The sequence below is a fragment of the Mesoplodon mirus genome, assembly GCF_964341445.2.
Source record: "Mesoplodon mirus genome assembly, chromosome: 12".
In the NCBI taxonomy this organism is placed as follows: domain Eukaryota; kingdom Metazoa; phylum Chordata; class Mammalia; order Artiodactyla; family Ziphiidae; genus Mesoplodon; species Mesoplodon mirus.
Genome location: NC_138988.1, coordinates 37,195,890 through 37,218,311, shown reverse-complemented (window position 1 = coordinate 37,218,311; position 22,422 = coordinate 37,195,890). Strand labels below are relative to the sequence as shown.

The 22,422-nt window shown below is 41.7% G+C and overlaps 1 protein-coding gene across 7 annotated transcripts in view; it reads left to right on the top strand.

The window, feature by feature from the left end:
• RAD54L2 (RAD54 like 2) overlaps nucleotides 1-22,422 on the top strand; it is an 87,311-nt gene that overhangs the window by 11,579 nt on the left and 53,310 nt on the right. The window lies entirely within an intron of this gene.

Sequence of the window (22,422 nt, the reverse complement as noted above, 5' to 3'; positions counted from 1 at the left end):
AGCTCAGCAGAGAAGGGCTCGATGGCATAATAGTTATGTCTGCCAGAGGTGCAGACAGGAGAGTGGTGCCAAGTGCCACATATTTGCCAATTTTTATATAGGACAAAGCTCAGACTCCTAAACAAAGTCCTCCAGACACTGCTGGATCAAGATCTGGCCTGTCTACTTCTCACAATTTCCCCATTTACTCCCCTAACCTCTATTCCTATGGAACTGTACTTCTGCATATGTCATTCCCTCTCTCTGAATGACTTCATCAGTCTCTTCTTTTTTTTTTTTGAATTTTATACAGCAGGTTCTTATTAGTTATACATTTTATACATATTAGTGTATACATGTCAATCCCAGTCTCCCAATTCATCACACCACTGCCCCACCCCCCCGCCACTTTCCCCCCTTGGTGTCCATACGTTTGTTCTCTACATCTGTGTCTCTATTTCCATCAGTCTCTTTTTTTTTTTTTTTCTTTTTGCGGTATGCGGGCCTCTCACTGTTGTGGCCTCTCCCGTTGCGGAGCACAGGCTCCGGATGCGCAGGCCCAGCGGCCATGGCTCACGGGCCCAGCCGCTCCGCGGCATATGGGATCCTCCCAGACCGGGGCATGAACCCGTATCCCCTGCATCGGCAGGCGGACTCTCAACCACTGCGCCACCAGGGAGGCCCTCTTTTTAAGGAAAGGAGACATTGTCCTTTGACGTTCAGATCTGTTGCCTCCTCTGGGAAGTCTTCACCAACCTTTCCAGGCAAAAATATTTCCTTCTCTGTCCTGTAGAACCTTTTCCTTCCTCCCTCCCTCCCTTCCTTCTGAAATATAATTCACATACCATAAATTTCCACCATTTTAAAATGTTTAATTCAGTGATTTTTAGTATATTCACAAGGTTATGCAACCATCACCACTATATAATTCCAGAACATTTCCTTTTTTGTTGTTGTTGTTTTTTGATTAATTATTTTATTTATTTATTTTTGGCTGCATTGGGTCTTCGTTGCTGCGCACGGGCTTTCTCTAGTTGCGGCGAGTGGGGGCTACTATTTGTTGTGGTGCGCGGGCTTCTCATTGTGGTGGCTTCTCTTGTTGTGAGCATGCACTCTAGGAGCGCAGGCTTCAGTAGTTGTGGCACACGGGCTCTAGAGCGCAGGCTCAGTAGTTGTCGCCCATGGGCTTAGTTGCTCCGTGGCATGTGGGATCTTCCCAGACCAGGGTTCGAACCCATGGCCCCTGCATTGGCAGGCGGATTCTTAACCATTTGTGCCTCCAGGGAAGTCCCAAAACATTTCTTTTCTGCAAAAAGAAACTTGTACTCATTAAGCAGCCACTCCCTATTCTTCCTTCCCCCTACCCACTGGTAACCACTAATCTACTTTCTGTTTCAATGGTTTTGCCTATTCTGGGCATTTCAGATAAATGGAATCATATAGTATGTGGCCTTCTGTGACTGGTTTGTTTCACTTAGCATAATGTTTTCAAAGTTCGCCCATGCTGTAGCATGCGTTAGTACTTCCTTCCCTTTTATTGCTCGATAATATTCCACTCTATGGATATGCTACATTCTGTTTATCTAGTCATCAGTTGATGGAAGAAGAACTTTAGTCATATGTTATACTTACCAGATTGCTCATCTTTTTTTTTTTTTTTTTTTGCGGCACGCGGGCCTCTCATCGCTGTGGCCTCTCCCGTTGTGGAGTACAGGCTCTGGACGCGCAGGCCCAGCGGCCACGGCTCACGGGCCCAGCCGCTCTGCGGCACACGGGATCCTCCCGGACCGGGGCACGAACCTGCATCCCCTGCATCTGCAGGCGGACTCCCAACCATTGTGCCATCAGGGAAGCCCCCAGATTGCTCATCTTATATGTTTACGTATCTGTGTCAGTTGACTGGATGATTCCTGGAGGGCTCCAATCATCACTCTGTGACCAGGGTTCTCTCATCTTTGTATCTTCAGTCCCTACCAGTACTGGTCAATACTAGATGCTTACTCAGTACTTATTTATTTTATTTTATTTTTTAATATATTTATTTATTTTTGGCTGCATTGGGTTTTTGTTGCCATGAGCGGCTTTCTCTACTTGTGGCACGTGGGCTTCCCATTGCAGTGGCTTCTCTTGTTGCAGAGCACGGGCTCTAGGCATGCGGGCAACAGTAGTTGTGGCATGCAGGCTCAGTAGTTGTGGCTCGTGGGCTCTAGAGCACAGGCTTAGTAGTTGTGGCGCACGGGCTTAGTTGCTCCATGGCATGTGGGGTCTTCACGGACCAGGGCTCGAACCTGTGTCTCCTGCATTGGCAGGTGGATTCTTAACCACTGTGCCACCAGGGAAGTCCCGATCAGTACTTATTGATGAATCATTTTATCTCCCTTTCCAGAAAACCAGACACTTTCTGCCTTTTCAGTGCGCCTCAGATCCAAGTCATGATTCCTGTGTGGAATGTCTTCTCCTCCCCCCCTCACTTGTCTAATTCTGCCTTGCTTCAGGAGTTGTCTCAAAGTTTGCCTCCTCCAGGCTTCTCATTGTGGTGGCTTCTCTTGTTGTGAGCACGCGCTCTAGGCACGCAGGCTTCAGTAGTTGTGGCGCGTGGGCTCTAGAGCACAGGCTCAGTAGTTGTCGCCCATGGGCTTAGTTGCTTTATTAAGTGCTTAATGCACTTAATAAAGTGCATTTATTAAGGCACGTAATAAATGTAATCTTACCTATGTCCTTAAGTAGATTGACACTAAGCCTGACAACACTGATTCCCTTTTTTCACTCTCAATACAAAGGTGCTTTAATTTTTTAATGGAATTATAGCTAACATTTTACCTTGCTTAAATTGCAGAAGGAAGAAAAAGAGAGAGTAAGAAATAATGATTGATTGATTGATTTTAATATTTATTTATTTATTTATTTATTTGGCTGCGCCTGGTTGTATTTGCGGCATGCAGGATCTTCATTGCTGCGTGCGGGATCTTTAGTTGCGGCATGTGGGATCTAGTTCCCTGACCAGGGATTGAACCTGGGCCCCTGCATTGGGAGTGCAGAGTCTTAACCACTGGACCACTGGGGAAGTCCCCAGAAATAATGATTTAAATAGTGGGGTAATTTATACTCACCATTTTACTCCGTGAGTACCCAAAGGCAGTGGATGCAGTCAGTGTTGTTAGTTAATATGATTGACAAAACTTATAAATGTAAAGAATTCTTGACCATTGGCAGAATAGAAATTGTTTAGGTGGTGTGGTGATGAGTTGGTAAGTATTCAGTGGTGAGGGGGTGGGGAGGAAGAATTGAGGGCCAGTGAAGAATTGCTGAACTGGTCCAAGCCGCAAAATACCCGAGAGGTTTAATTTCTGAATATTATACCCTTTTGGAAATATTTTTGGTATATACATCTACAGGAATACATACATAAAACTATTCATACTATTGATGATCTTTTGCGGTACGCGGGCCTCTCACTGTTGTGGCCTCTCCCGTTGAGGAGCACAGGCTCTGGACGCGCAGGCTCAGTGGCCATGGCTCATGGGCCCAGCCGCTCCACGGCATGTGGGATCTTCCCGGACCAGTGCACGAACCTGTGTCCCCTGCATTAGCAGGCGGACTCTCAACCACTGTGCCACCAGGGAAGCCCTGATGATCTTTTTTACGTGCTGCTTTAGGCCCTCATGTGAGCTCTGGCTAAGACGGGGTCCTTGTAGTAGATACCCAGTGAACTTTTGTTGGCAGTGTGAGAGCTTGCTCTGTTGGTCACTGGATGTGGCTATGGATAAAAGCAGTCACAGCCTGAAAAATATGATGCTACTCAGGAGGGGGATGAGGTCAAACAGGATTTGTTCACTGATGGTTTGACTTTGTGGAGAGAGAATACATGTGTAAAGATACTGATTTTACAGTTATAAAGTCCTATCTATTACTGTAAAACAAAAGAATAAAGAAGAAAATAATAACTTTTTTGGTAAAACTATCACTCAGATAAAAATGGTTAACCTTTTGGTGCATTTCCTTGTCTTTTTTTTCCCCTATGCATATATAAATACCTGCACATGTGTAATTCTATTTTTAAAATTGGGATCTAAATATTTATAAGTTTTTTGTACTTTTTATACAACATTATATTGTAAAAATGGTCTTGAAAATCTTCCCCTGAAATTTGCTCTACTGTATCTATTTTATGTTCTCAGAAAGACTTTTCCTCTAATAGGTCAGAAACCTCTTTGGCAGAGCCATCTGTTTCATATATTAATAGATTTTTTCATGAACCTCACCAGGTCTGTCTTGTAAGCTCTGGTTAGGGCAAATTAGAATTCACTGATTGACCCAATCGGTGCTCTCAGTACAGATTCCTCTATCAGAGACTTGTGACCTGGTCTCATCTGTCAGCTGGACCCTGTTAGACTTGCCCTTCATCTACTGACTCTGCAGTCGATATTTCAGATTAAACGTTTAAAAAAAATTTTTAGATATTTAGAGGACGGCTTGTGGGGTTTTTGTTGTTGTTTGTTTTGTTTTCAATCAAAACCATGTGCTCTGGCAGCATCTTAAAGAACAATTCCATGTCAAGGGCATTTTGGCAAGTTTTTCTCCTTTGAAGATTCATTTCTGTTAATATTTCGTAAGTGAAAGTAGCAAGTAACCTTGTGACATGTACAATCAGTACATTCCTTATAAGAAATCAAATGTGTGAAACAATAGCAGCATCAATAAATTAGCCTGTTGAAGTGGAAACTCTTACTCTTTCATATTTACTGTGTTTGAATTTTGTCTCCATTGATATTCTTCCTTCCCCAGGTTATATCTCTCCAGCTGCCTAACCTCTCATAAGGAATCTTGAATCTTAATCTGAATAGAGCATTTAGTTCATGCTGCTTACATAAATCTTACCTTTGGCATAGCAGGGAGAATATCTATGTTCCAGATACTTTTCATTTAGTAACTTTGGTGTCTTACACTTGGTAACTTTTGCCTCACCTGACTGCTTCAGAACTGGTACATTCTAAAGCCTTCCTTGGTTCCCTTCTTGAGCTATGGGTTGGCCTTTTGGTGTGGGTTATTCCGGCTCTCTCCATGTCTTTACTTCCCTACTGCTTTACCCACTCATTGTTTGTAGACTTGGTTTATCCAGTTTTGTCTGGGAGGAATGCCTGTTTTCTGGGCTTGGGGCCAATTTTTTACTTAACTTTTGGGTAAAACTACAGTATCCCAGCTGCTATTTCCAGAGATGAGCTCTCTGAAACCAGTTTTATTTGTTTAGAAACCAGATAGCACATATTATGGTGGTTACACACATTTTAGAAATAAAAATAGGCTCTCCCTAAATGGGACATCGTTGCCTGTATGAGAACTAACACACTGATGCGTATTGTACAATTTCAGCTACCAGGGCTTCCAGGTGGGCTGGAGCTGTGATAAGGTTGTAGTGTTTTCATGAGAGACACTGTAAAATAAGCTTCACATCTACATAGGATTTGTTTGTGTTGTGTTAAGTTATTGAGTCCTTATTATGTTACTGGTTCATATGCTGCATGAATACTTGCAGCACCTGAAGTGTAGGTGTCATTACCCCAAATGAGGAAAAGGTAAATTTACTCTGGTTAAATGGCACCATTAACTAGGGTCTCTCTTGACATCTAAGAGTTCCCACTCTTTTTACTCCCACTGAGTAAAAGCTGGGCTATGTTGTAGCATCTGGTCTCCAGTCTGGGTTGATGTCTGAGGAGGAAGTGACAGCAGCACCATAGGCCCTGGTTAGGGAAACCTGGAAGAGAAGTCTTCTGTGTCTTTTTCACTTGAAGAATAGTACCCCACTAGCCCTGTTTATTTTACCTCCTAAGTAGTTCTCAAATCTGGCCTTTCCTCTGGCTTTTTTACTGGCTATCTCCTGTCTTCTCTTATTCCATCTTACACATTTCTTCCAGCAAATATTTCTTCCAGACCATGTTTTGAATACTTACAATGTGCTAAATACTGAACTGTGTAATTTCACAGTACAATTTACATTTATATTATATTCATTCACCACCTCATTCTCTTAATAATCCTTGAAGGTAAGGGGTACCTCCACTTTACAGGTGAGGAATCTGTGGCCCAGAGAGATTGACTTGCCCAAGGTCACACTGAAAAAATGAGTTGGGATTTCAGTTTGAAACTGCATATACCTATGCTTTTACATTCTATAACATTCTATGGTGCAGAGTGATCTTTATAAAAGACAGAGCTCGGGCTTCCCTGGTGGCGCAGTGGTTGAGAGTCCGCCTGCCGATGCAGGGGATACGGGTTCGTGCCCCGGTCTGGGAGGATCCCACATGCCGCGGAGCGGCTGGGCCCGTGAGCCATGGCCGCTGAGCCTATGCATCCGGAGCCTGTGCTCCACAACGGGAAGAGGCCACAACAGTGAGAGGCCTGCGTACTGCAAAAAAAAAAAAAAAAAAAAAAGACAGAGCTCCTCATGTTATTTTGATCTTCCTTGTAGGATAACATCCAATATCGTTAACATATTCAGGGTGCTCCGTGATCTTTGCCCTGTTGCTTTTCCAGGTTCATTTTCTACTCTTCCCCCATACTCCCTACTTTATGCTCCAGTAACACAACGCTCTTGGATTTGTTTAATTTCACATTCTGCTCTTTCTTGTCTCTCAATTATTGTTCATAGAGTTCCCTATCTTTGAACTCTTCCCTCCTCTTCTCTATTCATCTCCATTATCTCGTCCCCTCCATCCCCTACCCCACTCCCCACCCCCCGACCCACCCTGCCATTACCTAACTCTGTCCAACTCTTTCTTCAAAACTCGCTTTGGGCCTCATTCCTCTTAATGCTTGATCTGACCTGACCTGTGTTTGCTCTTTATCTTTGTGTCACCAGTAGATGGTAGTTGTTTAATACGTTTTTGTTCAGCTGAGCAGAATTTTTGGAGGTATCACTCTCTAGAAAGAGACATTCTAGAGACCACCAAACTTTCTTCTTGGTGAGTTGTTTTGTCAATTTTAATAACTTAGAGTAGGTAACGGTCAATTTCTGACATGAGGGATGTAACCTGTTATTAAAAAGGTTTTTCTGATTTTGGTACTTGAATGCATTAGAACTGTCTTTGTGGAACCATCTTTTTTCTCCCTTTGTTTAAAAAAATATTTATTTATTTATTTATTTAGGCTGTGCCGGGTCTTAGTTGTGGCACACGGGATCTTCGTTGGCACGTGGCATCTTTTAGTTGCAGCATGCGGGATCTTTTTAGTTGTAGCATGCAGGCTCTTAATTGCAGTACTCATGCAGAATCTAGTCCCCTGACCAGGGATCGAACCTAGCAGAGTCTTACCCACTGGACCACCAGGGAAGTCCTCTTTCTCCCGTTTTAAATTGGACTTCTATTGCTGTTCACTATTCTTTGTTGGTTAGTACCCTGGCTAGGAGGCTGAATCCTTAGGTAATGGGTTTGGTTTCATATGGTGTATGTGCTTTCCAACTGTTGGTTCTCAGTCATCTTCTCTTCTGTTCTTTCTCTGATGCTTTATAGAACAGCCTGATTCAAGATCTCAGAGCCTCTTTATGTCAGGGTACAGAGAATGTGCATTTTAGTAAAAGAACTTCTTGATTTCTAAGTCAAGGTTTTTACACATCACCACTCCCCTGCCCCCTTGTGTTTATCAAAAATCACCAGAGTCAGCAGTTCGAATGTGGAATACCATGGCTTCATCACTTCACTGAGAAGAGTTTATTCCTTTTAAACTCTTTTCTGTGTGTAAGCATTCAGTAGTATCTTTAGTGAGTTTTAACTGATTGTTAAGTCTGCACATAATGAAAGTATTGACTTTCCCTGACATTGGAAAAGGCCCAGATATGGGAGGATTAATTATTAGGTGGCAGAATATCAGCTTGTCCTCTACAGATCATGATCCCTTTTTCTTTGCTGAAGTTCTGTTCACATAATTCTTTAGACATGCCATGGTTATTTTCAAATCTTCCTTAAAAATCAGTTACTTCCTGTTGTTTAGAGGCAGCTCAGAGGGAGACAACTTTTGGAAAGCAAAATTAAATAATTGATTCAGCTACTGATGGGCTATTCAGAGTTTGTCCGCTGGCTATAGCATCTTTATCCCAGTGTTAATGCATTATATAGATACAAGCCTTCTGAAGTGGTTGAAACTGCTACCAGGACCTGGTAAGAACTCAGGAAATCCACAGGTCAGGAGTATCTTCCCCAAAGCAGTGAAGCAATTTGTCTGTCTGCGTTACACAGGAAAACAACAAATGCCCACTGTGGTGTGGGCCCCAATTAGCAGAATGCAGTAGATTTGGGGTCCTCCTTTATATGTAACTGAAGATATGAGATTTGTTATCTAGGATGCCTAACCAAATATAGAGTGAGGACTTAGAAATAGAGGGATTACCTCAGAAGTATAAGTGAGGCTCTTGGTGTCTGCCCTTTCCTTTAATTCTCTAAAAATGAGGCTAATTAATTTTATTAGGATTCAGTAAATCATAGATATATATGGCTTCTTGTGTAAACCAGATATAGCCTGTTGAAGAAACTAGGCCAGATGTGATGTTATAATAGGGAGAAAAAAGAATTAAAAGGGTACAGTCACAGCTTTGTGGGAGCATGTAGTATATGTTATTTGTATGTTTATAATAGGATGCTATTAAGAAACACGTGAGGATCATGTGTTTGATTCCTTTTTACAAATCTAAATGAGGGAAGCTTTTTGTTTGTTTGTTTAATATTTATTTATTTGGCTGCACCGGATCTTCGTTGTTGGCACGTAGGACCTTTAGTTGTGGCATGAGGGATCTTTTTAGTTGAGGCATGCAGGATCTAGTTCCCCGACCCGGGATGAAACCCAGGCCCCCTGCATTGGGACTGTGGAGTCTTAACCACTGGACCACCAGGGAAGTCCCGCGGGAAGCTTTATTTCTTCCCATTTTGTTGATGATAATGGAGGGTGTGGGACACCTGAAGGCAGTGTCTAGAGATGAGAACAAAGAGGACTTTTCACTCCTGTACAGCACAGTCTGATTGCCAGTCTCAGATGCTTTGGGAAGCCTACATAAGTTGCCAGGATTGAGCTTCATGAACAAGTATAAAGATTGAGCCTCCTCAGTCTCAGATTCTTTTCTGTTGAGATTCAGACCTTTTGTCTATAGGGCTGCTTAACACCAGTGCCCATGGGCCCCCCTTCTCGTTTTTAAGGAAAGGAGGCCTTTTTTTTCTTTCTTTTTTTTTTTTGGCTGCTGTGGGTCTTCATTGCTGCACTTGGGCTTTCTCTAGTTGTGACGAGCGGGGGCTACTCTTCATTGCAGTGTGCAGGCTTCTCATTGCGGTGGCTTCTCGTTGCAGAGCACGGGCTCTAGGCACGGGGGCTTCAGTAGTTGTGGCACATGGGCTCAGTAGTTGTTGCTCGTGGGCTCTAGAATGCAGGCTCAGTAGTTGCGGTGCACAGGCTTAGTTGCTCCGCGGCATGTGAGATCTTTCTGGACCAGGGCTCGAACCCGTGTCCCCTACACTGGCAGGCGGATTCTTAACCACTGTGCCACCAGGGAAGTCCCAAAGAAAGGAGGCTTTGAGGCAGCAATGCCATCAGTTTCCTGGGCAGCTGACTGGCCTTTCCTAGGAACAGTCCCCTTGTTGAGCACAGGCTACCGAGCAGAGGATAGCCTTATATCCTTCTGTTGCATTCCTGCAAGGATGTTCTCCCTTCACAGTATAGGTAGATTTTTAGGAATCTGACCCTCTTGGCTCTTGCTTTTGTATGATTAGTCCCTCCTCTGTTTATAATTTTGAATTGTGAGCTCATCTTCAGTATCTTGCTGGTCCAGGCTGAAGTATATGCAAGAGATGTTTTACATTTACTTCTAGGCAACTAGGATGTATCACTTGCTTGGGGCCTTGGTTAGTTTTGGTTAATTTCTTGAACCACCTAGGTAAGTATGTATTTCAACCTCAAATTGGTTTGAGGGAAGACTTCTGGTTACAGACTCCCATTGGATACCTTTTTTCTCCCTTCTGACCTAGATTGACACAAGATTTTATGTTGTCTTCTGTGTTGGAGGTTAGATTTTTTCTAGACCACTCTTTCATAATAGTATAACTCTTCAACGTCCTGGCCTTATGTAGAGGTCACAGTCCCTTCTTTTTGCTTCTTTGAGCCCAGGGTATTATCTCTTTATCCCCCTGTCCCCCATCCCATCCCCTGCAAGGCTGACACCCTTCTCTTCTCCAAGAACTGCTGTGGTGTCAGCAGTATTTGTTTGTGTTTTCAGTTTGCCTTGCATCATTGCTCCTTGGGGATTTCTCTTACTTTTTTTTGTGAAAGCAGTTGTGCATTTAGAATGGATACTTATATAATTTTATCCATATTTCTAGGTGTTTTTGCAGTGGGAGAATTTGCAGGGTCTCCCCCATTGCCAAGGGGCAAGGCAGGACACCCTCGTCCAGCTTGTTAGATGTACTTTGTTCATTGTGGTGCTATCTTGTTGGTTTCCACCAGATAGTTTCTAGAGCTGTTGATCTGAAATCTTAATTCTGGTGCTGTCCTGCCTTCATGACTCTGGTATACCCAGTATTCAAGTACTCACTCTCAGTTGATAATTTCTTTTGCAGATAATTTTATAGGCTTTTGCTACAAAAGTGGAATCAGTGGGGAAGCTATAAAGTGGTGCACTTAATCTTGGTTTGTGTTCATTCTGCAATTTGAAATGGGGTGCATTTCATAGTTCTTGATCAAGATAACAGCAGTGCTAACAACATTTGTAAAATTGCATGGGTTGTGTCTACCTAGAGGGGTGGGATAGGGAGGGTGGGAGGGAGACGCAAGAGGGAGGGGATATGGGGATACGTGTATATGTATATGTGGGGATATATATATGTATATATATGAATATGCACTGATTCACTTTGTTATAAAGCAGAAACTAGCACACCATTGTAAAGCAATTATACTCCAATAAAGATGTGAAAAAAAAAACTGCATGGGTTCTTTCCATCCTTCTATGTGAGTGCCATTTTTTAGAAGCCTGTCCAAGTTTGAAATGTATAATTATTTTTAAAATTTCAGTATTTTATTTATTATAAACAGTAAAATACAGCTTGTATAATACTAATATCAAGTCAAAAATCTAAGTAGAGGCCTGCCTACTATGTCTTATGTACACTGGTGCAAAAATAATGTATGAACTTCATTAAGAGCAGAACTATCTTAAAACAGGGACTTTTGAATGTGAAGAGGCCCACCTGTCAGAATTGTTTGTTATGGAAGGCAATATTTTTGTTTTTAGTTAATGGGAGAGATGATAAGGAGAGTCTGGAAATAGCTGTGTTGTGGGGGTGTTCAGTAGTTTATCTATTAGCATGGCTGAGTGGCATCCTCTAGCCCTGGGTTTATAACACTCTGCAGATGCCACCATTGACTTAGATGGGCCTTTTGTTCAGCCTTATTGTTATGTAACAATGAGTTGCACTCCTTATTCTTGTATGCTGTGGTGAGCAGGAGGGAGGATTAGCTCCTCGTCCTGTCATTTTTCTATTACTCACTCTCCTCTTTTTGGGGCATTTTTATTTTGGCTGCAGTGCTGGGGCAATGTCCACTTGAGAACAGGTCACAAGAATATTTAATGACTACTTGTTGACTGAATGAAGATTGGAACTTTATTAGCCCTCTTTCCCAAATGCAGGCCTGGAATGTCTGTCCTTGAGATTTGGCAGTTGTCTCTAGGTGTTCCACTTTTATTCTTCACTCTCAGTCAACTAGATTGTTCTTGGATGGTGGTTGCCAACTGTTTTAGGTTGGCATAGTGAGTGCTGATGAGGCAAAGGTTTGGGGTTTAACTCCAGGGTACAGCCTCACCCTGGTTAAAGAGAAACCATGCTGCCCTAGACTATACTGTTAACTGTACTAGGGTGAATGAGTATCCTTGGGCACCAAGGGACCATGTAAGAGGGTATAAATGTGTTTAAGGCATATGTTTATGTAATTAGGGGAGAAAAATGCATCATAAATTTCCTAGTGGGACAATAATGTCATTTTTCATTTTTGTATTAGGGATATAATTTTAAATTATGATTCAATTTGATTTGGTATTTGGTATTTATTCAAATGCTACCGACATCTTTGGTGTCCAAAAATGACTTTTGTTGTTTCTGTTTTGGAGTCTTATGGCTTCTTGCTCTACATGTGAGTTTTCTTTCTTGAGGCATATATTTATATCACCCCCACAATGCCTGGCCCAGTGTCTTTATCACAGAAGGTACCTAAGCTTGGCCTGAATAAATTGCTAGCCCTTCTGCCTTTCCCTTTGACCATTCTCCAAATAACTTTCTTTTTTTTTAAATTAATTAATTAATTAATTTTAACTTTTGGCTGCGTTGGTTCTTTGTTGCTGTGCATGAGCTTTCTCTAGTTGCAGTGAGCAGGGGCTACTCTTCATTGTGGTGCGCAGGCTTCTCATTGTGGTGGCTTCTCTTGTTACAGAACATGGGCTCTAGGGCCTGTGGGCTTAGTTGTGGCTCTTGGGCTCTAGAGCGCAGGCTTAATAGTTGTGGCACATGGGCCTAGTTGCTCCGTGGCACGTGGGATCTTCCCAGACCAGGGCTCAAACCTGTGTCTTCTGCATTGGCAGGCAGATTCTTAACCACTGCACCACCAGGGAAGCCCATCTCCAAATAACTTTCAGCCACTTTTTTCTTTAAAATACTTCCTCAAGCTTTTATTTCATCTCAGCCTTTGCCCTTCATCCCCACTATCATGACAATATCTCCTGGCCATAAAACCCCTGTGTGAATTATTTTGGTCTCTTCATTATATCACCTCTCATTTGGTATATTGAAGTTTGGCCTTGTCTCTATGGAATAGCATCTTTATCTGAAGAGTGATGGGATGTACCCGACTGGGTATGCACACACACACAGGTCATCTTCCAGTCTTTGACAGATGGCCCTTCTTCCCAACGGTTAGCTTCCGTTATTTTCTGCTTACAGAAATGAGGTTTTCCTGCCGATCCTCTTCTTGCAAAATCTATAGCCTGAGTTTTGTCCAGACTCCATATGCTTTTTCCCCAGAGACATTATAGGAGTATTAATTTGAAAGAAGAAGCCTTTTTTCTACTTTATTGGCTTTAGGTCATGTGCACACTTTCTTTCCACTTATCTTTGCTAATATTCAGATGTCACTGGTTTCTTCAGTGTTTATGTCCAGTGATAGACTAGAGAGAGACTTACAGTGCAACTTTTAAGTTAACTCTGATTGGTTCAGCGGTATGAATCTTAAACTACATATTTTTACAATGTTGGAGAGAGAGAGAGGGGGAGTATGTGTGTGTGTGTGTGTGTGTGTGTGTGTGTGTGTAAGAGCCTAAGAACTGGGCACAGGTTGAATAACCTTGGCCATAAAGTAACAGTGAAACACATAATCTAGATTGCTTACATAAGTTTCCTTAGAAGACTGTTCTAAACTGGGCCACATCTACACAAAGAGGGAGGGCAAGCCTGTGAGTCCACTTTCTACCTGCCTGTGGTGTGCTATTTGTTTATGACATTGATCAGACCTAGAGCCTTCCAGAGGGAACCCAGGTGAGATTTGCCTCAGAGATGGTTCCAGTTCTTGCTGGGCTCAGGGGAAGAGGGAGGGAAGTCTACTCCCTAGCAGGAGGACATACTGCCTGTTCATGGGGATGCTGGGAGGCTTAATTAGCCTTTTTAACCCTAAGTTATTGTGTCTTAAAGGAAAGGAATTTTGTTACTTATTTGTTACTGATTAACTAGGGAGAATAGTTAGCTAGGTAATCTTTCAAATCTGTACTTTGAAATAAGATATTTTTGTACTCGTTAAGTGTTTAAACCTTTGGAGAACCAGAAACAGATGATTTTATTCTAGTCCTTGTTAACTGTCTTTTAGAAGGTTATTTTTTAATTTTTACCCCTAAATACTTCATTGTATATCCTAAAGACATTTTCTTCCATAACTGCAGAACAGTTCTCAAAATCAGGAAATAAAATACTGATACAATACTATTATCTAATCCATAGTCCATATTCAGTTGCATCAACTATTGTCTTCAGTACTGGCTTTTATAGCTATTTTCTTCCCCAGGTCCAGGACCTAATCCAGGATCCCACATTGCATTTAGTCTCCTTTAATCTGAAACAGTCCTTAGAGAATTGTTTTACATATATGGTAGGATGTGCACAGTTAGTCCTAGGATTATTCCAATTCTCATTCTGATCCTGACTTCCTCATGCATTCTAGAGAAGAGTGATGCCACCTTGAGAGTCAAGGCATTGTGTTTGAATGGAACTCATTAGTGTAATTCAATTCTTCCACATTTTAGTAGCTTAGGTTTGGTTGTCGGAGGGGGTGTGTTGGCCAAGGGAGGGGGGAGTTATCTAATAGACAGGTGATGGTTAGACTCTATACGTATTTTATTAATTTTTAATTATTTTTTCTATACATATCTTAAATTGCTTAGGTCACTAAATGATCCTCCTTGGTTCTGCTAGTTTTTTTCCTAAATTTCATAATAAGTTTTTATTATTCATTGAAAATGGTGTTGGAAACAGATTTGGTTTATCTGTGGTTCTTTTCTTCCTTTGTGATTTGAGGAGGTGAACCCATTATGGATTCCCATTTACAAATTTGTGTATCATGTAATTACTAATATAAGTCAACTGGAAATGTGACATTTAGTAGTTTAAAGGTACAGGTTACCTGTTGCATTGAAGTAAATGCCACAATTTATTTTTGCATGTGGGAAGTCAAGAAATAATGGATCTTTAAATTTTCTATTCTTTGCAGATATAAATTTTTCCTGTGATTTGTCACTTATAAATCCTTGTGTCATTGGGATGTTTTCCAGCACCAATAACCAATTCTCTGATTCTTTGTATACCAACTGGGTGTTCAACAATTTAATTCTGATACTAACTACCCAGAGTTAGTGCAGACTCTACAGGTTAAGGACTCAGTCCCGCAAGACTGCCCCGACTTCACATACCAGTCACAAGTCCTTGACTACCCATACTTCTCACTGACTAACTATAAATCAGGGGTTCCTATGAGCCCCTCTTTAGGTTCAAAAATTTGCAAGAATGACTCATAGGACCCAGGAATATACTTATGTTTACTGGTTTATTTTAAAGGATACAACTGAAGAACAGCCAAATGGAAGAGATGCACAGGGCAAGGTATGGGGTGGTGGGGGTTGTTGTGGAGCTTCAGTGCCCTTTCCAGGTTTCACCCTCCCACCATCTCAATGTATTCACCGAGCCAGAAGCCCTCTGAATCTCAGTGTTCAGGAGTTTTTATAGAATTTAATCTCCAGTACCCTGCCCCCATCTTGGAGGCTGGTGGGTAAGACTGAAAGTTCCTGCTAGTCATTTGGTCTTACTGGTGACCAGTCCCATCCTGAGGCTTTCTAGGGACCCCACCCTAAATTACTTCATTAACATAAATTCAGGTCCAGTCAAAAAGGGCTTGGTATGAATAACAAAAGACACTCCTATCACTCAGAAAATTCCAAGGGTTTTGGGAGCTCTGTGCCAGGAACCAGGGGCAAAGACCAGATATATTTTTGTATTGTACCATAGGCACCATAAGGGGTCTACACCTGACTAGCATTACCATTCATTTTAGAACCGTGAGAAATGGAGCCAGAAGAGTTCACCTGTGTCGTTAAGGAGCTAAGTGCACAGAGTGCCCATGTCACTGACAAAGCCAAAGTGAGAAACTTGAGTAACCATAGAAATACAATTATGTGAATATATATTGCAAAATAGTAGTCATCCATTATTACTTTTATTTATAGTAGATACCAATTTAGGAAAAAAACCACAGTATACAGCCTCTATATGATGTAGGTATAATTATTTTAAAAGAAATAATAACTGAAAATCTAAAGTGATCAGCATCAATTCAGAAAGTCAGTGGCTAGTTACAGTATAGAAGGATTCATGTCAGGGTCCCTGCTATAGTCTTATTTTTAAAAGCTCTGATTTGATGAAATGCTACTTGCATAGAGCTTTTTAGGATTGTGTCTCGTGGGTAGGTTGACTAGATACAGCGAAGTCTTTTTTTTAATTTATTTATTTTGCTGTGTTGGGTCTTCGTTTCTGTGCGAGGCCTTTCTCTAGTTGTGGCAAGTGGGGGCCACTCTTCATCGTGGTGTGCGGGCCTCTCACTATCATGGCCTGTCTTGTTGCGGAGCACAGGCTCCAGACGCACAGGCTCAGTAGTTGTGGCTCACGGGTCTAGTTGCTCCACAGCATGTGGGATCTTCCCAGACCAGGGCTCAAACCCGTGTCCCCTGCATTAGCAGGCAGATTCTCAACCACTGCGCCACCAGGGAAGCCCACAGCAAAGTCTTTACCAAAGTTCATGCTGAATGTTTGCAGGGCTGTGAAGGGTAAACCATCCTCTCTGTGCACAGCTTGTAGTTGTCTGGGTTTGAAGCACCCCGACTGAACTCCGTGGCTTTATGATAGAACTCTTAGGAGAGGGAGGGGTCTCAAAGGGCTAGGGGAAGAGACTGGTGAGGGAAGTGGAGATGGTTGTGGTGGGGGAGTCGGATGGGACACCAAGCATGATTTGGCTTCTCTCCAAGCCTCTTCAGTCTCACCATGTAGTAGATAAACCTGACCTGCTTTTAGGCTGATCTGGACTCAGGGCTGGCTTAGGCTCCAGGAAGCCTAGGGAAAGTGGGCCATCCATGCCCCTGCCAAGTTGGCCCTTATCTCTGAAATCCCTGTTTTAAGAAGTTAGAGCTGTGTGGAAAGAGATACAGGACTCACAAGTTGAATGGTAACATATTTAGCCAGAATTGCTTCTACTCTTGCCTCATCCCCTGTATTTAGAGATCCAGGGATCTTACTTTTTTTTTTTTAACCACCTTTATATTACACAGATCTGATGTTTTAACATATGTGGTATATGTGTGTGTGAGAGAGAAAGAGAGAGAGATTTTTTCAGAGTCCAGGTTTCTCTGGGGAGCAGTGGCTATGTCACACAGGCTTCTCATAGCCAAAGCTGTCATCCCTGCTTTAGCTCCTATCTTCCCAGCTCAATTGTTTATTCTCTCCCTCCCCACCTCCCTCCCTCTCCTTCCCTCTTCTCACCCCTCCCTCTTCTTTTTTTTCAGCTGCCTCCATAGCGAATGAAATGAATCTTTTATTTGCTCCCCTCAGCAGTGGCCTTCTAGGGCTTTACTCCTACTTATTCAAAACTCCTGGGACTGGTTCTGCAGGGATGTGCTTCTCAGAGACCTCTTGGATGAAGGGCATAAGCCAGGGAAGCTTTACGAGGGGGGCAGTGTACACAAGGAACCTCAGCCCTTGGCTATTTTAAAGAGGATGTGGATAGCAGAGATTCAGTGGTAAAAGTGAAAATTTGACTTTGCAAATGTAGTATTAACTTCAGTTATTGAGAAAATTTGCCCTTGGTGGTTAATTACATTTATAAAATAAGCTGTGTATATCATTTATATATCAGATTAATTTTGTGTTTTTCTATTTGAATATGGTATGGAGTATTTTATGATGTTCATGTAATGTGGTCCTCTGCTCGTTACAGTAAAAAAAAAAAAAAACGCCAATTTTTCTTTCTTTGTGATACCTGAAAATTTTGGGGAAAAGACCATAGATCTTAGAGTTTTGTCGTCTTAGGAGAGCAAGTTCTCAAACTTACTCTTAAAAATTATTGAAGGCCCCAAAGAACTTTTGTTTATATTGGTTATATTGGTCAATATATGCTGTATTAGAAATTAAAACTGAGAAATAAAAAATATTAATTCATTTAAAAATAATAAAATAATTATGTTAACATAAATAACCTTTTAAATGAAAAATAACTATATTTTCCAAAACAAAAAAATTAGAAGCGTAGAATTGTTTTACACATTCGAAAATTTGAAAATGTCTGAATAGAGACAGCTGGATTCTCAGATCTGGTTCTGCATTTAGCCTGTTGTGACTTACTGTTTTGTTGTTGACTTATTGTATTGTTAAAGTACATGAAGAATGTAGTTGGAGAAGGGAGGAGTGTTTTAACATCCTTTTCAGATAACTGTGGGTATTCTTTGTTTTATTTGTTTTTTATTTTTGACTGCTTTTGGGTCTTTGTTGCTGCACGAGGGCTTTCTCTAGTTGCAGTGAGTGGGGTCTACTCTTCGTTGCGGTGCACGGGCTTCTCATAGTGGTGGCTTCTCTTGTTGCGGAGCATAGGCTCTAGGGACGTGGGCTCAGTAGTTGTGGCTCGCGGGCTCTAGAGCGCAGGCTCAGTAGTTGTGGCGCATGGGCTTAGTTGCTCTGCAGCATGTGGGATCTTCCTGTACTAGGGCTCGAACCCGTGTCCCCCGCATTGGCAGGCGGATTCTCAACCACTGCGCCACCAGGGAAGCCCCACTGTGGGTATTCTTTTTTTTTTTTTCTTTTTGCGGTATGCGGGCCTCTCACTGTTGTGGCCTCTCCCGTTGCGGAGCACAGGCTCCGGATGCGCAGGCCCAGCGGCCATGGCTCACGGGCCCAGCCGCTCCGCGGCATATGGGATCCTCCCAGACCGGGGCACGAACCCGTATCCCCTGCATCGGCAGGCGGACTCTCAACCACTGCGCCACCAGGGAGGCCCTGTGGGTATTCTTTGGTACTATACTGAAACGCCGAAAAATGGTAGTTTCTTCAAGGTTAATTGTTACAGAGACTTTGAAACCATATCAAGGAACTCTTTGTATTCGGTTACATTAAAATCCATTGGTCTATCTTGCACTTTGAATGGCTCTTTAACCCATGCATGATTTTGACTTTCTGGCTCCCTTGAAAGGGTCTTGAGGACCCTCAGGACCTGAGGGAACCACCCTTTATAAACTGCCATCATAGAATCTGGAAGGGGTCTTAAGATGAACTCAGGCCCATCTTTCTTCTAGGCTGGAGTAAGAGGGGTAATGGAAGTTGTGGGAGAACTGATACGCCCAAAGTAATGCAGCTAGTTTCCCATTGAGCTGTGACTATAATTTAGGTTTCTTGAATGATTCTTTAAACTTGGCTTCAGTGCCTCTGCTATGCTTGGTGCTGGCCTCACTGCATTGCCTTTTGGGAGAGTTGTCTCCTGTGGCCCTGCTCCTTGGAGTCTTGAATGTTTGTTCACCTTTCCTTCCTTATTTTGTCTTAAGTTCCTAATTGCCAAAAGTCTCTTTAGATTTCTGAATAAAATATTTTGATCTCTTGTCAGTTTAGCTCTGTGGCTGCTTGTGTGTATTAAACGTGTTTTTAAGTAACTGAAAGATAATCAAAAGGCATTTGGGCTACGTGGAAGTTTGAAGTACACATCAGGTCTTTATCTTGCACAAGAAAGGTGTTTTGAAATAACTTTAGAGCTCCACAGTCGATCTCTCACAGCAGATTGGAAGAATCTTGTAGATACCCAGGGAGTACTAATATATATGAACTGAACTCTTTTTCCCCTTTGAATTATGTAAATTCTTTGACTGATGGGTTTCTTTGAAGGGATGTTGCTTAAAGTTTTGGGCTGAATGTTTTCATGCTCTGAAAACTTTCCTCCCCTTGGAAATTAGCATAAATGCATGGTTTTGTTTGTATTCTTAATGGAAAAAAGGTGTGAGTGGCACTTGCTGTTGAATTGCTTTGAGATCATTTGAGGAAATTTAGTATTACTCAACAAGGTCACCAAAATTAATGAGGACATGGCAGTTTGGAATGGATTGTTTTTATCAAAGGCAGGATCAGGATGCTGCTGAGGAACACAAAGACATCTCTGAAATTTCATGGGCTGCCCTGCAGTGGTGAAGCAGTGTGTGATTGCATTTTTCAGTGTGGACTCTCCAGGCATGGTCTGCTTTGTGAACAAAGGCTTTGTGTGTGTGTGTTTAATTTTTTAGTATTAGTTGTTTTATTTGTTTGTTTTTTTATACTGCAGGTTCTTATTAGTCATCAATTTTATACATATCAGTGTATACATGTCAATCCCAATCGCCCAATTCAGCACACCACCATCCCCACCCCACTGCGGTTTTCCCCCCTTGGTGTCCATACGTTTGTTCTCTACATCTGTGTCTCAATTTCTGCCCTGCAAACTGGTTCATCTGTACCATTTTTCTAGGTTCCACATACATGCGTAAATATACAATATTTGTTTTTCTCTTTCTGACTTACTTCACTCTGTATGACAGTCTCTAGATCCATCCACGTCTCAACAAATGACTCAATTTCATTCCATTTTATGGCTGAGTAATATTCCATTGTATATATGTACCACATCTTCTTTATCCATTCATCTGTCTATGGGCATTTAGGTTGCTTCCATGACCTGGCTATTGAAAATAGTGCTGCAATGAACATTGGGGTGCATGTGTCTTTTTGAATTATGTTTTTCTCTGGGTATATGCCCAGTAGTGGGATTGCTGGATCATATGGTAATTCTGTTTTTAGTTTTTTAAGGAACCTCCATACTGTTCTCCATAGTGGCTGTATCAATTTACATTCCCACCAACAGTGCAAGAAGGTTCCCTTTTCTCCACACCCTCTCCAGCATTTGTCGTTTGTAGATTTTCTGATGATGCCCATTCTAAATGGTGTGAGGAGATACCTCATTGTAGTTTTTTTTTTTTTGCAGTACGTGGGCCTCTCACTGTTGTGGCCTCTCCTGTTGCAGAGCACAGGCTCTGGACGCGCAGGCTCAGCGGCCATGGCTCACAGGCCTAGCTGCTCCGCAGCATGCGGGATCTTCCCAGACCGGGGCACAAACCTGTGTCCCCTGCATCGGCAGGCGGACTCTCAACCACTGCACCACCAGGGAAGCCCCCTCATTGTAGTTGTGATTTGCATTTCTCTAATAATTAGTGATGTTGAGCAGCTTTTCATGTGCTTCTTGGCCATCTGTATGTCTTCTTTGGAGAAATGTCTAGTTAGGTCTTCTGCCCATTTTTGGATTGGGTTGTTTGTTTCTTTAATATTGAGCTGCATGAGCTGTTTATATATTTTGGAGATTAATCCTTTGTCCATTGATTCGTTTGCAAATATTTTCTCCCATTCTGAGGGTTGTCTTTTCATCTTGTTTATGGTTTCCTTTGCTGTGCAAAAGCTTTGAAGTTTCATTAGGTCCCATTTGTTTATTTTTGTTTTTATTTCCATTACTCTAGGAGGTGGATCAAAATAGATTTTACTGTGACTTATGTCAAAGAGTGTTCTTCCTATGTTTTCTTCTAAGAGTTTTATAGTGTCCGGTCTTACATTTTGGTCTCGAATCCATTTTGAGTTTATTTTTGTGTATGGTGTTAGGGAGTGTTCTAATTTCATTCTTTTACGTGTAGCTGTCCAATTTTCCCAGCACCACTTACTGAAGAGACTGTCTTTTCTCCATTGTATATCTTTGCCTCCTTTGTCATAGATTAGTTGGCCATAGGTGCATGGGTTTATCTCTGGGCTTTCTATCTTCTTCCATTGATCTGTGTTTCTGTTTTTGTGCCAGTACCATATTGTCTTGATTACTGTAGCTTTGTAGTATAGTCTGAAGTCAGGGAGTCTGATGTAAGGTTAGATTGTTTATTTGAGATTTTTTTTGTTTCTTGAGGTAGACTTGTATAGCTATAAACTTCCCTCTTAGAACTGCTTTTGCTGCATCCCATAGGTTTTGGATCATCATGTTTTCATTGTCATTTGTCTCTAGGTATTTTTTGATTTCCTCTTTGATTTCTTCAGTGATCTCTTGGTTATTTAGTAACGTATTGTTTAGCCTCCATGTGTTTGTGTTTTTTACGTTTTTTTTCCCTGTAATTCATTTCTAATCTCATAGCGTTGTGGTCAGAAAAGATGCTTGATATGATTTCAGTTTTCTTAAATTTACTGAGGCTTGATTTGTGACCCAAGATGTGATCTATCCTGGAGAATGTTCCGTGTGCACTTGAGAAGAAAGTGTAATCTGCTGTTTTTCGATGGACTGTCCTATAAATATCAATTGAATCTATCTGGTCTATTGTGTCATTTAAAGCATGTGTTTCCTTATTTATTGTCATTTTGGATGATCTGTCCATTGGTGTAAGTGAGGTGTTAAAGTCCCCCACTATTGTGTTACTGTCGATTTTCTCTTTTATAGTTGTTAGCAGTTGCCTTATGTATTGAGGTGCTCCTATGTTGGGTGCATATATATTTATAATTGTTATATCTTCTTCTTGGATTGATCCCTTGATCATTATGTAGTGTCCTTCCTTGTCTCTTGTAACATTCTTTATTTTAAAGTCTATTTTATCTGATATGAGTATAGCTACTCCTGCTTTCTTTTGATTTCCATTTGCATGGAATATCTTTTTCCATCCCCTCACTTTCAGTCTGTACGTGTCCCTAGTTCTGAAGTGGGTCTCTTGTAGACAGCATATATATGGGTCTTGTTTTTGTATCCATTCAGCAAGCCTGTGTCTTTTGGTTGGTGCATTTAATCCATTCATGTTTAAGGTAATTATTG